This window comes from Leptonychotes weddellii, chromosome X, assembly GCF_054177405.1.
Source record: "Leptonychotes weddellii isolate Sample4059 chromosome X, ASM5417740v2, whole genome shotgun sequence".
Lineage (NCBI taxonomy): Eukaryota > Metazoa > Chordata > Mammalia > Carnivora > Phocidae > Leptonychotes > Leptonychotes weddellii.
Genome location: NC_138385.1, coordinates 2,158,053 through 2,164,312, shown reverse-complemented (window position 1 = coordinate 2,164,312; position 6,260 = coordinate 2,158,053). Strand labels below are relative to the sequence as shown.

General features: G+C 38.2%; 1 protein-coding gene and 1 non-coding gene across 2 annotated transcripts in view; both read right to left on the bottom strand.

Annotated features, from left to right (window-relative positions):
* Positions 1-6,260, bottom strand: part of GABRA3 (gamma-aminobutyric acid type A receptor subunit alpha3) — a 369,246-nt gene that overhangs the window by 308,078 nt on the left and 54,908 nt on the right. The gene's annotated exons all lie outside the window — the stretch shown is intronic.
* Positions 137-267, bottom strand: LOC115942011 (small nucleolar RNA SNORA63). The gene has a single exon (XR_004076674.1). It is a non-coding gene; the product is annotated as a small nucleolar RNA SNORA63 (small nucleolar RNA).

Below are 6,260 nucleotides of genomic sequence, written 5' to 3'. Positions count from 1 at the left end.
GTAGACTCCCCGCTGAGCAGGGAGCCCGATGTGGGGCTCAATCCCAGGACCCTGGGATCATGACCTGAGCCGAAGGCAGACGCTTAATGACTGAGCCACCCAGGCGCCCCTCAAGTCAGTGTTTTACTTGGTAAACATGTCTGAGACCATGCATCCCTGGCTGCTAAGCACCATGGCGGACAGGGCTAGAAAGGTAACAGCTTTATTTTGAGCAGGGGACAAAGACAAGGCAGCACTTTACAGCTACATTGTAACTAGATCCTGCATTCATCCTCATATCTTTAAATGCATTAATATGAGTGAGGTACTTAGAGTAATACTCAGCATGTAGTAAGCTGCATATAAGTGGTAGCTATTATTATTATATTACTTCATTTGTAATTGTGTACATTAGCTTCAGATCTCCCTCAGCAACAATTGCTATATCCAAAGACCTGGTCTCCTGCTCCTCCACCACCAGCCTCCCTAAGGAACTGCTCACCATCAGTATATAAATCTCAAGGTTTCTGAAAAAAACACAAACTTATGACCTGCCAGATTCTCCATAATTAGAACATGTTTGTTTACTAAAAGCAGCAGCAGAGTTTGGTGCTCTAGGCATCACTAAACTCCTTATGGTAGAATCTTGGGAATGTTTCATAGAACTGACATATAAGCAAGCACCTGCACAATGGATAGGTGGGGAAAGGTGAAAGGGCATCACATACAAAATGCAATTATAACTGCTTTTTCCTCATCCCCATCTGGGTAAGGGGGAGTTGGAGAATGGTTCCTAATAGAAGCCATGCCTCTACACTTCTTCCTAATGGCAGAGGTTGTTACATCATGTAGAAAGAGCACTGGAAAGGAAGATTGGCCAGGCAAAGCAGTGCATATTTTTCTCTACAGAACTAAAGCAGGACACATATATGCTCCATCATCCTATGCTGCTAACCCAGCTGCCCAAATGATACGAAACTTCATAATTCAAATAACTACTTTCACAACAGCAAGGCATAGCTCCACCCAACTCAAACAGACATGCTCCAAGTTGCTGATGCCCAATAAGGGGCTGTTCTTCTTGGAAGAAGCTTCAAGTAATGCCTATTTGCTTTTTTCCTTTAGAGCCAAAAATTCAGAATCTTCACATTCCAGGGTTGGAAGGAACTTCAACGATTATGCAGCTGAGAGGTCAAGTAAGATAAGGAGAGAAGATTAACCATTGGTTAAGAAGCAATAGATGCTCAATAAATATTCATATATTTAAACTAAAGTGAATTACAGTGGGCTGTCAGGCTTAGGAACACTACTTTGATAAAGAATGAGATGGGACTATAACACATTAAGACTATTTTTTGTTGGTTACTAAAGTGGATCCTCTTCCATCTGATGTTTGTAATAATTCTCCAAATGAGATTGACAAAGCCTCAAATATAATATCATAAAGTCCTTTCAGTGTTCTAAGATGAAATTCACCTGTGCTATGAGCTGAATTTATTTATTTGTTGTCCATCTTCTCTTGGAAGGTAAATCTTTCTCTAAAAATTGTACTCTAGTTTTTTTGCAATGAGGGCACTGGTGGCATCTGGAGTAGGACAATTCTCTATCATATAACATCTTGCAATTTGAAGGACTTTTAGCTTATCTAGGTCCTGCCTACTATATGCCAGCAGCATGTTCCCCTCCTTCAGTTATTGTGTAACCAAATAACCCACACACACAATAACAAACACTCATTAGTGGAAAAGTACCTCTCCTGGTTGAGACTCAATCTATCATTTCCAGTTCGATGACTCTTTTGCTTTCTGTCTGACATCTGTTATCTTTACACCAGATGTTCCAAATTGTGTAGCTGATAAAGGTAACCTCAGGGATAATTTAGGTAGTCAAAATGAAGGGTATGAATAGTGATGGTTTATTGCTGTTGGGTTTTTGTTTTCTGTTTTAGGAGAGATAGACAATCGGAAGTTGGATTTGGGACATGCATCTCAGTGGAGATGCTAAGTAGTTGGAAATATACCTGTTAGGAAAGGTGTTAAGGCTGGAGATGTGCATTGTCACCATAAAGATCATATTTAAAGTCATTGAGAAGACCACCTAGGAAGAGAATAGATCAAGATAAGAGGTCTTAGGACTGATCCTAGAGGTACCCCAATATTTGGAAGGCAGGAAAGGAAATAAATGACAGAAACTGAGGGTGGCCAATGAGACAGGAGAATAATTAAGAAAGAATGGGGTAACAGAAGTCAGGGGAAGGTAGAATTTCAAGAAGGAAAGGAAAATAAAGTTTCAGATGCTTCTGAAAAATTGGGTATGATGAAGAATGAGATTTGACCATTGGATTTGATAAAGTTCTTTGGCAAACTTGACAAGTTTCAGTGCAGTGATGAAATTGAAAATCTGACTGCAATGGATTTATGAGAGAATGGAAGAGAAAGGGGAAACAGCAAGTGTAGAAAACTCTTCTGAGAAAATGTGCTCTAAAGAAAAGTAAAGACATACTTGAGGAATCAGAAGAGGAATGTGAGGTCCAAGGAGTTGTTTTTAGTATTTTTAAGATAGAAGGTATTGCACCATGTTTGTCAACAGATGCAAATAATTTAGTAGAAAAGGAAAGGTTAGTGATGCAAGAGAGAAATGAAACTTATTGGAGTACTGTATAAGTGGAGGGATTAACATTAAAAGTGCACACAGTTCAAAGAAATAGGAGTAAGGCAGGTTATATGAGTACAGATAATGAGAGGTAAATGAAGCGGTGAGAGCATGATAAAACCATCCAACAAAAAGTTAAACTGTTTAATTAAAATACAAACTTTGCAATAGTTGGCCTATCTGCAGCTTTGAGAAAGGTCATTGATAACTAGAGGTGACTCTGACACTGCTATAAAAAATAAACTTTTCTCCATCATTTAATGGGACTGGGATGAATGGCTGACCTGGTTTTCAACAGAAAGAGTAAAGTGTTTAATAAATCACTAAGATTTTAGGAAAATATTTAGAAAGCAACCTTGCCCCCATCATGGCCATGTCTCCAGGAATATGGCTTACAAAATAAAAATTCCAACATGCCTTCGATCCTGTCAATAACATCTCCCTGAACCAAGTTCTGTGTCAAGCCAGGGGTTTGAAAGTAAAAAGGAAAGGAACATTGAGATAAATGCAATCTGCTCCTTGATGTATCAGCTCCATCTGTGCTTGTATTCTAGCAGAGAAAATAACACAAATATAAGAACAACTCATTTAGGATGAAAGGCATGACTTACATACTAGGAGATTTATCACCCTTTTTTGGCTGAACCTCCACCTAGAGTATTAAACATTCACCCTTGGATATCCAGGCACAGTGGGAAGAGATCTGATTTAAAAGAAAATAGCATCAACAAATAAAAACCAAATTTCTCCCAGTCTCTCCAAGTCTCTCTTTGGTCTCTCAAAATTATTTGCATATGCCCAGTTCTTCCAAGTTCCCAGTGAGTAGTACTCAACATAATTCATAGATTCTGAAAGTAAGACTTCTTCATAGTATTTCTCTCACTGTTGGCATGTTCAACTCCCATGTCATAGGCATAGTCTCATTACTGGACAGAACCAATCACAAATCTCCCTTCAAGAATAAATTAATCATCATTATCAGGCTCAAATAAATTTGTGTCTTCTCTTTGATGGTCTACTCAGGTCTACTCTGAACAATTTTACCCAGTTAATGTCTGCTCACAATTAAACAGGGTGTCAAGTCTTCACCAGAGAATTCTTTATATCCACTGGGGAACTTCCCAGGTCTATTTCTGCTACCTCTAGTATCTAGCCTGTTCCAGTGACTTCTCTCTCCCAACTCCCTGTCCTTAATGAAAAGCATATTGAGTCCAGTTCTAAAAGTGACACTGTATCTCTCCTTCCATCACATCATGATAAGGTAATATGACTCCTTCACACTTCTTGACATAAAACTGCTGGTGAAAGAGGCCTATTGTCAACCCAAAGGAACCATTATAAATTAAAAATCTCTAGTCTATGTTACAACTCACAAGTTTTGACGAGCACCATGAAATAAGCACCATGACAAGCACATGAAGAAGTACTATAGGAACATAGATATGGTAACCATCGCTGATGACTGGGAAAGGTTGAGAAGCCTTCATAGGAAAGGTGTTCCTGCATAATAGACAAAAATTAAGGGGCGACTGGGTAGCTCAATTAGTTGGGTGTCCAGCTCTTAGTTTCAGCTAAGGTCGGTATCTCATGAGTCATGGTATCAAGCCCCACATTGGGGGGGGTCCATGCTCAGTGGGGAGTCTGCTTGAAGTTCTTCTCCCTCTGTCCCTCCTTCTATTTGCTTTTTCTCTCTCTAAAATAAATAAGTAAATCATTAAAAAACACAAAAATTAAATAATCCATGATAAAAGGGAAAAAGATATTCACAAAAGAAGGGGAAAGTATACAGAAATATAAGTTTGCAAGCAACAGTCCAGTTTGCTGGATAAATAGATATAGCAGATGAGTTGATAAAAGATAGATGGGGTGGTCACATGACTAGAATATTTGAAAGTGAGGAAATTGAATTTGAACTTTAAACCACTCTGATAACATTAAAGAACAGAGCTTACTATCATTATTTTATGGTAAGAAGCATTATGTTATATTGTAAGGCACAAAAGGTCTAAGATTCATTCACTCTTGGTTCTATCTCTAGCTATCTGTGTGAACTTGAGCAATTTATTTAACTCAGTTTATCTCACATATGTATGAAGGAGTTATACTGAATGGTCTTTAAAGGCCCATCTTCTTCTGACACAATGTGATTAGAAAAGTCTAACCTATTTCCCTCAGTCAAGCCTATACGTGACATCTATTTATCTGCAGACTATATTAAATAGTTTTACTAAAGGCTTTAAGCTAATAACTTTGTTTTATCAAGAAAAAAAATCTTTGAAAATAATATCTTAGAAGTTCTCCCAACCAACATTGGCTGTAGAAGATTATCTGTAAAAAAAGAAGTAAATTAAATTAGTTCAAAAACAATGATGTACTGTATGGTGACTAACATAACATAATAAAATAAAATTAAATCAAATAAATTAGTTCTGGTTCCATACAAATTTTAGGATTATTCGTTCCATTTCTCTGAAAAAAGTTGATGGTATTTGGATAGGAATTGCATTAAATGTGTAGATTGCTCTAGGTAGCATTGACATCTTCACAATATTTGTTCTTCCAATCCATGAGCATGGAACGTTTTTCCATTTCTTTGTGTCTTCCTCAATTTCTTTTTTTTTTTTTTTTTTTTTTTTAAAGATTTTATTTATTTATTTGAGATAGAGAGAATGAGAGAGAGAGAGAGAGAGAGCACATGAGAGGGGAGAGGGTCAGAGGGAGAAGCAGGCTCCCCGCCGAGCAGGGAGCCCAATGTGGGACTCGATCCAGGGACTCCAGAATCATGACCTGAGCCGAAGGCAGTCGCTGAACCAACTGAGCCACCCAGGCGCCCCTCATGAGTATTTTATAGTTTTCTGAGTACAGACCCTTTACCTTTTTGGTTAGATTTATTCCTAGGTATCTTATGGTTTTGGGTGCAATTGTAAATGGGATCGACTCCTTGATTTCTCTTTCTTCTGTCTTGTTATTGGTGTATAGAAAAGCAACTGATTTCTGTGCATTAATTTTTTTAATTTATTATTATTATGTTAATCACCATACATTACATCATTAGTTTTTGATGTAGTGGTCCATGATTCATTGTTTGTCCGTGCATTAATTTTATATCCTGCCACTTTACTGAATTCCTGTATAAGTTCTAGCAGTTTTGACTTCATCAAGATAAAAAGCTTTTGCACAGCAAAGGAAAATGGCCAGCATCCAAATGGCCAACAGACACATGAAAAGTGCTCAACATTGCTCAGCATCAGGGAAATCCAAATCAAAACCTCAGTGAGATACCACCTCACACCAGTCAGAATGGCTAAAATTAACAAGTCAGGAAACAACAGATGTTGGTGAGGATGCAGAGAAAGGGGAACCCTCCTACAATGTTGGTGGGAATGCAAGCTGGTACAGCCAATCTGGAAAACAGTATGGGGGTTCCTCAAAAAGTTGAAAATAGAGCTACCCTACGACCCAGCAATTGCACTACTGGGTATTTACCCCAAAGATACAAATGTAGGGATCCGAAGGGGTACATGCACCCCGATGTTTATAGCAGCAATGTCCACAATAGCCTAACTGTGGAAAGAGCCAAGATGTCCATCAACAGATGAATGGATAAAGAAGAGGTGGTATATATATAT